General features: G+C 37.5%; 1 non-coding gene across 1 annotated transcript; it reads right to left on the reverse strand.

Annotated features, from left to right (window-relative positions):
• Nucleotides 1-244: 244 nt before the first annotated feature.
• On the reverse strand, nucleotides 245-347 carry LOC130036240 (U6 spliceosomal RNA). Its single transcript, XR_008794293.1, has one exon. It is a non-coding gene; the product is annotated as a U6 spliceosomal RNA (small nuclear RNA).
• Nucleotides 348-10,084: the final 9,737 nt, after the last annotated feature.

A 10,084-nucleotide genomic window follows, 5' to 3' on the forward strand; every position in this document is an offset into this window, starting at 1 on the left:
TAATTTTATGGAGGTATGTCTTGTGCTCCAGTATGTGTTCTATCTTGGAGAATGTCCCATTTGCACTGGAGTATAATGTGTATTCAGCTTTTTTTTTCTGGTTTCCAACTATAATTGGTTGATAGTTATTTATTTTTTATGGGTTTCTTGTTGAAGTATAAAACATTGTTTTCGACATAACAGTCAAAGGACCCTTGAGTTAGCTACTTTTATAGAACAGCTTGGTTATTGATACGCCAAGAATAAAAATATGGAATGCTTCATGAATTTGTCATCCTTGTGCAGGGGCCATGCTAATCTTCTCTGTATCATTCCAATTTTAGTATATGTGCTGCTGAAGCGAGCACTGTATTCAGCTTTTTGAGGATGAAAAGTTCTGTATATATCTACTAACCCCCTCTTACATTTCTTCCCTCAAATATACTGTCTTCTTGCTGAGGTTTAGTCTGGTTGATCTATTGAGAGGTGACAAAACAGTGTTGAAGTTTTCAACTAATATGTTGCTCTCAATGTCTTTCTTCAAGTCAATTAGCAGTTGTTTCAAGTATTTTGCTGGTCTCTCATTTGATGCATGTCAGGCAGGGCATTTGCCTTGCATGTGGCCCGGTCGGCTGACCCAGGTTTGATTCATTCACCCCTCTCGGAGAGCCTGGCAAGCTACCTAGAGTATCTCGCCCGCATGGCAAAGCCTGGAAAGCTATCCGTGACATATTCGATAAGCCAAACACAGTAACAAGTGTCATAATGGGGTCGTTACTGGGCCCACTCGAGCAAATTGATGAACAATGGGAGGACAGTGACAGTGACATTTAGGAGTGTGAGTTCTTCCTGTTATACCGATCCTTGATGATTAAGAAATGACATTCACTCTCTCTTATAACCTTCAGCCTGGTCTATGCATTCTTTTACCAGTACAGATACCCTGGCTTTGGTGTGGGGTTTGTTTGGTTGAAAAATTGTTTCCCAGCCTTTGAATTTGAGTGTGTATTTGATTTGATAGTTCAGATATGTTTCTTGTATGCATCAGAATGTTGCGTTCAATTTTCTAATCCATCCTGCACTCTGTGCTTCTTGATTGGTATATTTAATCCATTGAAATTGAGAAAGATTATTGTGATAGCAGTTGGTGTATTTGTGAGACTTTTCTTATCTTAAAGTAGTCCATTTAGTTCCTCTTGTAACAATGGTTTTGTGTCCATGAAGTTTCTGAGTTGTTCTTTATTTGTGAAATTGTGTATGGTTCCTTCAAAACTGGATGAGAGTCTGGCTGGGTAATGAATTCTTGGTGACTCACTCACTTCATTGAGTTTGTTCACTATATCCCACTACTGTCCTAGGGCCTGGAGGAATTTATCTGAAAATAAAAGCAGAAATGACAGTCCTGAAAAACAAGGTAGATGAAACAAAAAACTTACTGGAAGGCCTCACTAATAGAATAATAGCTGCTGAGGATAGAATCAGTGAATGCCAAGACGAGGTACAGAGAATCTCCAGACAGCAGAAAATGGAAAAGACTCTCAAAATAAACCTACAGATGACAAGGGAAAATTGTAATGATGTTGAGAACAATTGGAGTTCCAGAGGGGCAGGAAAAAAATCATGATAAATAAGCAACCATCAAAGCTATCATTTTTGAGAAGTTACCAGGGCTGAAGAGTACCCAAATTCAGGAGGCCCAAATGGTACCAGCTAAAAGAAGTCCAAATAAAAATACCTCAAGACATATTCTAATCAGAATAACAGAAACCATAGATAGAGGTGGAACACTGAAAGCAGCAAGATCAAAGAAGGAAATTGCTTATAAAGGAGCAGCCCTAAGATTCACAGTGGACTAATCATATGTGCACACCGTGGATCATATGCTGAATTTGTAAAAGACTAATTATGAAGGATGTCACTGGAAAATTAACAAAATTATAACATGGACTTTTATTTCATAGTAGTGTTTCTGTATTTGATTTATAGGTATTTATCCTTGTTTTCCCATTATATAGGAAGTGATGTTGTTCTTAAATACTTAGGTAACAGAATATAGTATATTATATATATATTTATATATATGTGGAAAGGGGGAGGGAAAGGGAAAGAGAGAGAATAGTATAAGTAAATGAGGAAGCATACATAAAATGATCATTTTGATAAAAATGTGCAAAAATTGTGCACTTTTATGTGGGGCACAGCTAGGTGGGCTTATACCCAGATAATACCCAGCTCTGTGCTCTGGGGTTGCTTCTATGGGAGACCATGTGACAACCAGGGTTAAAACTTTGGTGGTTGTATTAAGGCAAATACCTTAATCTCTGTGATGTCTCTCTAACCCTGTGCTATCTTATGCTATTCTGAAAACTGGAAATTGTATCAAAATTAAAGGCTACCATAGGATATGTCTCAGCAAAGCAGAAAAAAACCATATATTTTTCATAACTTATATTAGCACTGTAGCACTGTAGCACCGTCCTCCCATTGTTCATTGTTTTGCTCGAGTGGGCACCAGTAACGTCTCTATTCTGAGACTTGTTGTTACTGTTTCTGGCATATCAAATATGCCACGGGGAGCTTGCCAGGCTCTGCCATGCAGGCGTGATACTCTTGGTAGCTTGCCAGGCTCTCCGAGACGAGGGAGGGAATTGAACCGGGGTTGGCCAGGGGTTGGCTGCGTGCTAGGCAAACGCCCTACCCACTGTGCTATCGCTCCAGCACAATTTATATTATATGTATATTAGAATGTGCTTTTCCAACTGTGTATTCATATATAGGCACAAGTATCCATATATACTACATATATTCACTTGTATCAGTGTTCATACTGCAAAGACAAAGTTTTATGAGATTATCACCAGAAGGTCTTCTCCAATCACTCCTAGAGAAGTTCCCTAATAACCCACTTCACTGTCCAGAGAAAGATTTTCTCTTCTCTACAGGCTGATTTATTACTCTTGGGCATCTCTCAGCCCTTCATATAATTGTTCATAGTTGAATCCTCTCTAACTGCCAATTGGACAGGAATGATGCTCGGAATCCTGAGACTGGGGCCCTTCTAGCTCAGCAGTGACAGTTGGTCTCACACAAACAGCTCCTTGATCTTCAGGAGGACCAGAAGTGAAGACTTTTAGCCCAAGGGTTCCCCAAATTTTTCTTTTTCAATGTGGGCACCCTCTGGAATGTTGATGCCAGTGTGAGTAAAGAGAGAACTCCCTTATTCTGTAGGATGAAGGATTACAAGCCACTGCAGGACACCTCAGGAAGGTACATAACCCCTCAGTTTCACTTCCTTATTAATTTGTCAATTAATTAACCCTGGTATGACTTTTAAATATATAAAAAATGAATGCCTGTACTAACAACTGAGTTTCAGGATTTCTTCTCTGACAATACCTTCTTAAAGTTATGTTAATATTCTATTTTCAGAAAGATGTAACAGAAAATGGCGCTATGAAATATACACAGCATTAATAGAGATACAAGTTTAAAATATGTAGTGAAAGCATCGAATTAGAAAATTAACTGGCTTTGTAATTTCTAAATGTTCTTTGGTTCATGTTATTATCAAGTCTAAGATTTTGACTGAGGGTTGAAATTATGATAGTATTTATAAACTGACTCCATTTTGTATTTAGTAATACACAGAAAAAATTGTGTGCCCATGATGGACAGGCATTAGAGGATATCTATCTACATGTATTTCCTGTTGTGTGTAAATACTCATGAAATGCATTTATGTGTGCATTTTGGATGCTTCTAGCTACTCTTCTAGTTAAATATGTATCAAATATGTACTAACCCATTCATGCCTTCAATACAGAGATGTTATGTAGTATGTCTAGGCTAGAAAAAGCCTAGAAACTGTAACCAAATTGGTTCTTAACACCTAGGGACCCATTGCCTGCACTTCTTAGTAAGTTTTTTCCCCCAGAACATAGATTTGTTTCTGTTTGTCTTGATGTTTTCTTAATTGCCATCTGTTCACACTTACTTATTTTTAATTCCCATGACGCTTTTTCAAGTACTGTGCTCCAATTTACTATTTTGATTATTAACATACAGGAAAGTTTACACTAGGAATATACATGTATATATTTATAACACCGCCTTCATATCATCACTGTAAAAATTCCAACATAGCCCTTCATTGTATGTATAGCATTTATTTATTTATTTATTTATTTTATGGCAATTTTTCTTTTTTACTTTCTTTAAACATTGTGGTTTACACAGTTGTTTGTAATACAGAAGTTATGGATATTCAATGTTCCAGCACCAATCCCACAACCAGAATGATCTTCCCTCCACCAATGTTCCATTTTCCTAACCATCCCTTAAGCCTTAGCAGATATAAAATAATTTATTCTATATTGTTTGTTACCACTAAACGGCTGATGGAATTATCAAAAATACTTAAATAAAAGAAAATTAGTGAAAATTGTTGTATCTCACAGTGGGATTGTTAAGTCATTTTCTGAAGGTTTACTAAACTGCTTTGTTGCTAGTTGGGACTTCTGTGTCATTGATTTTGTTTATGCAGATGGCTTCTCTGTTACTTTCCCATCTAATTTGGTGTGCTTTAAATGGGATGTCAGCATTGTAAAATTTAGAGGTGCCCATGGCTGTGTTTGTGGCTGTGTATCCAGAAACTTCAGAATCTGTAGAATTGGGCTGACATGATGGTGGCTGTAGGTTGTGGGTGTGGCTTCCAGAAGTATAGGGAGCTGCCTGATCCCACTTTGAGAAGACCCTGGAGTTATCAGATGTACCTGGAATTTTTGTAGTCTGGTGTCTCTGCAGAGATTAGTGTGAAACAGTGGAGTTGGGCTATAGTGATGGCAGTAGATGTCGGGTGTGGGTGCGGCTATTAGGACTTTGGCAGGGTAAGGACTCAGCCTACTCCCCTCCTGAGGGCACTCCAGAGTTTTCAGCCCAGAGACCCATGTACCCATGAATTTTAGTGGGGTGGTTCACATCTCTTCTGAGATTTAATTTTGAATCTAATTTAATTTACTTTTGAGCAGCGCTGGTGGTTGAGTCCATAGGGCAGTGACTGTGGGCTATGTATCACAAGTTAAAATTTTTATATTGCATGTACTAAAAAAAATCATAATTGAGTCTAACAAAGTCTCTGTAGATTATTCTTATTTCCTTCTCTGTCCCCTCCTTTCCTCCCCCACTTGGTAGGTTTGTTTGTTAGGGAGAAGGCTGCTCTTGTATGAGCACTGCTAACTTTGTAAAGATCCTGTGGCTTTGGATTTGTTGAAAATACAGTGGTTTCCTATTATTCTACTTGAGTTTGCTCAAAAACTCTGTTCCTTCCACATCGGTTCTAATAGTGACATTATTTTGTGTCTGGATTATTCTTTGTTGACTAAATTTTAGACCTAACCATAAATTACAAGTTACATTTTTTGGTCTTGTTTTCCTCTTTCTTGAATTTGGTTTTAATTTATACTAGGTACATTCTGGATGAATTTTTTTAGAAAAGGAAGAACGTAGTAAAGTTAAACACACTATGTGGTAAACCTTCTTTGGGGTCCAAAAGTCTTTAGTTTGATTTTACTCTCGATTTCTCAGTTGCCCATCCCAGAGCTTGCAGGGATTAGAAGTGGTGAACATACAACTACTAAGGGGTTCGAGCCAAAGGAGTCGATGCTCATGCTGTAGCACTGTAGCACTGTCCTCCCGTTGTTCATCGATTTGCTCGAGTGGACCCAGTAACGTCTCCATTGTGAGACTCGTTGTTACTGTGTTTGGCATATTGAATACGTCATGGGTAGCTTGCCAAACTTTGCTGTGCAGATGAGATACTCTTGGTAGCTTGCCAGGCTCTCCGAGAGGGACGGAGGAATTGAACCCTGCTCAGCCAGGCCCTCCACGTGCAAAGCAAACGTCCTACCACTGTGCTATCATTCCAGCCCCTATCACTCCAGCTCTTGCTGTAATACACAAAATGATTTCATGAAACTGTTAGTACATACAGACAATGTATTGCATTTGATGCTTCAGTTCCACTAATATTTAAGTGATCTCCCAAGAATAGAAGATTTTGAACAGTGGTTGTTTTTAAGTCAGGAAAATTGTATTTTCTGCAAAGATCTGATTAAAATTCTCCACCTCCATGATCTGAATGTAGGAACTCCTGCCCAACGTGTCTTAAATCTAGGGAGCTATTTAAGTTCCTAAAAGATATGTAAAAATCCTGCTCTATATTTGTTCATAGGTCTAGGTTATTATTCTTCATCTGCTGATATCTTTCATGACTCTTTAATCCTCTGTTTATATTTGTGTATCTTTTTTATATCTTAAGTTTATTTTATTTACCATTTTATTCATTTTATATTTGTCTTTTATTTTGCATATTTTTGCATCAAGGATGAAAAAGGGTTGACCTAAGAAATAACCAATGAAAAATGGACTTTATGAAGTCCAGCTTGGTTACAGGAGCAAAAGTGTCAGTCACAGTCCAGGATGGCTCATAAGATGGGGATAAAAGTTTTCACTAATAGTCAAAGAACTTTATACTACATCCCTGTTTAGTCTAGTTATTTTCAGCTTTTTTTAATATAGGTCATGTTCACTGGAGCGGCATGATTTCTCATTGGTGTATTAATTCATGCAATAAGTGCTTTTTAAAAAGACCTCTCCCTATTTAGTTTGCTGATTAGTGGAGTTTTTCTTCCATTATAAGAACAGTAAGACAAACTCTAATAATGTGAATGATGAGTCAATAAGTATACAAATACAGAAAGTTGATTGATTAATATACCTGTGTGGAAAAGATGGTTTAATACTGTAGAACGAAAGTGAGAAAATAGAAAATTCATTACAGAATGAAAGCAGAGATATCATATTTTTTCTAAATAAATATACTAAAATGAGATATGAGAATAAATGTGAATCTTGAGGACTGTGCTCATGTTTTTCATGCTGAAAGCATATTTGCTTAACTTAATAAATGAATTCACAATTCAGTTATTGCAAAGAGTCGATTTGTTTAATATATATGTTATAAAAGATCCAGTTATTTGAAAAGTGAAAGACATTTCTTAATATGTGAGCAATATAATGGGAAGAGATATCAAACTACAATCAAGTGGTTTTAAAATATGCTCATTGCTTCTTCTTTCACAGATTTTCTCACAAGCATATTCAAAAATCAGGTGAAAAATAGTATAATAGTTATATACATATATATAGCAATATATGCTGTGTGTTTATATATATTTCTTATATTTTGGCTCCCTGTGAAATGATTATTAAGCAATTGTCAAATCTCTTGCCTTTCGGATGTTTAAATTAAACTTCGGTTGCCTGAGGATTTTTACTGCCCCACATTGCAGTTCTGTGTGACCAATTACAGGCTCTTTCCTAGTACTGAGCACTTAATGATATCATCCTTTTCCTTCTGCTTCTTTTAGTAAAATGAAAGACCAAGAGAAATACCAATTACCTGTTGACAGAAATTCAACACCTGAATAAGGGTAAGAAGTGCAGATCTGAAAGGGCATGGTACAATGATTGCCCTCACCAGGTTGCACTCTGTTCTTGTGAGTGCTTTTGGTTACTGAGAGCACCTCCCTCCTTAGGTATGAGCATAACTTGGGCCAGCCGGGAAACGACCTAGATGTGTGTGTGTGTGTGTGTGTGTGTGTGTGTGTGTGTGTACAGGTGTACTCTGATTTGATTACCTGAATAACTTTATTTAGATAGTGTCACAGTAATTCATTCATGAATTTATAACAGTTTCTTTCCTAGTAAGGATAACTGAGAAAAGGATTTACAGGAATAGATTTTGTTAGTTTTTAAGTGAACCATTCTGTTCTCTCAACAGACCATAGTTATTTTTAAAGTTTTTTAAAAAATTGTATTGTTATTTATGTGAAATGGTCACAATAGTGCTGTCTCTAATGGTTTTTACCGGCAAAAATTACTGCACATCTGTCACCACCAAAGTAGAAATAAGGACCAAGAGAACTGGTCCACAGATGGAAATTTGCCACACGTAAAAGGGCAGTGGGAGGGCAGTTAGGATAGAGAAGGGACCACTATGACAATAATAATTGGAAATGATCACTCTGGACAAGAACTGAGTGCTGAGAGTAGGTTGAGGGATATTCATGACAACCTTTTGGTATTGTAAACCATGTTCAGTATTGTAAATCATAATGCCCAAAAGGGGTGGGGAGAGTGAGGAGAAAGTGTGGTGGGAGGGAAACTAGGGACTTGGTAGTGGGAAAAATACTTGGCGAAGGGACGGGTGTTGGAACATTGTATGGCTGAAAGCCAATCATGATGAACATTGTATCTCACAATGATTCAATTTAAAAAAAAAGATGACAGAAAACTATCAGGGATGGATTGGAGAAAAAAAACATACGTGTTACAGATGGGTCACTTGCACAAGAAGTTGATGAAGCAGTGACTGATAGAAATAAAATAGTCCAAAGCATAGATATATGCTTATAAATATGTTAACATTTCATCTAAAATGCTAAGTTACTGAAGCATTACAATAGTGCTAACATCTATAGTTTTGTTGTAGAGTTACAACACCTAACCACCCCCAAAGTTCTCAGTACCATCAACCAAGTTGTCATGCTCCTTCTAGGGGACTTCTTTATCCTCCTCCACCCTTAGTTAATCGAAACCATTCCTTGACTACAAATTCGCTAGTGATTATGCCTCTGCATGTCTGATCTTCCTTACCTTTTTCTTTTCCTTTCCCCCCAACAGGTCTGGGGCTCTCATTAGACTGGATCCAAGTGGTCCTGTAGGAGCTAATGAAGATTTTTGAAGGCTGAGGGGGCTCACGTCAGGCAAATATCAGAAAGCAATGACTGCCCGATTCACACATGTGAGGTGACTTTTTCATGGAGAATAGAAGAAAATGAAAAAGAGCTCAGGCAGTCTTGAAGAGATGAGGACCAAGATAGGGACTAATTAATGAGAAGTGGAAGAGGCAGTGAGTATAGAATGACTGTAGATCATTTAAGCCGTGGCCCTAAGGGAGGGTGTTCTAGCAAAGAATCCCAGGTTAGTGAATTTCCTGCTACAGAGTAGCTGAGGATAAACACTGACTACTGGGAGTTCTGATAGATGAGATTTTAAAGAAGGAACCTAATAGGGAAAGTTGCACTATGAGGTTAATATTTTTAATTGACCCTTTAAGTAATCATGTTACTGTTTTATATTTGAAAATCATTTTATATCTTTGAGCTCTTTTAAAATCCATTATTTGATTTTTTTCTTTCTCTTCATCATTAAGTGGTGATTAAATACATGTATTTTAATCGCTACTGAAGTGTTTGAGTTACAATACTTTGAATGATGGCTTCATGCATACATTATTCCAACTCCACACACAACACCAGAAGAGCTTCCTTTTAACAACATGTGTGCTACAGAAAGTCTACATTTTTATCTTTATTTTTATGTGATTTAAAAACCTCATATTTTAAGACATTATTTTGAATATGTTTTTATTTATTTATTTTTAATGAATCACCATGAGGTACGGGCTGGAGCAATAGCACAGCGGTAGGGCGTTTGCCTTACAAGCGGCCAACATGGCCGACCCGAGTTCGATTCCTCCGCCCCTCTCGGAGAGCCCGGCAAGCTACCAAGAGTATCTCGCCCGCATGGCAGATACTGGCAAGCTACCCGTGACGTATTCAATATGCCAAACACAGTAACAACAAGTCTCATGATGGAGACGTTACTGGGCCCGCTTGAGCAAAATCAATGAACAATGGGAGGCCCGTGACCGTGACCACCGTGAGGTACAGTTACAAACTTACAAACTTTCGTGTTTACGTTTCAGTCATACAATGATCAAGTACCCATCCCTCCTCCAGTGTCCGTTCTCCACTACCAATGTTCCCAGTTCAACCAGTGACTTGTTTATCCTTGATATCAACCTCTTATCAGATGGGTATTGGGTGAATATCCTTTCCCATTCTGTAGACTGTCTTTGTATTCTGCTCATTGTTTCTTTTTTTTAAATTTTTTTTTTTACTTATTTTTTATTTATTTGTTGTATCATCATGAGAACAGTAACAAAGTCTTTCACTTCAAGTCTCGGTCAGTCATATAATGA

This window comes from Sorex fumeus, unplaced genomic scaffold (genome assembly GCF_029834395.1).
Source record: "Sorex fumeus unplaced genomic scaffold, SorFum_2.1 ptg000063l, whole genome shotgun sequence".
Lineage (NCBI taxonomy): Eukaryota > Metazoa > Chordata > Mammalia > Eulipotyphla > Soricidae > Sorex > Sorex fumeus.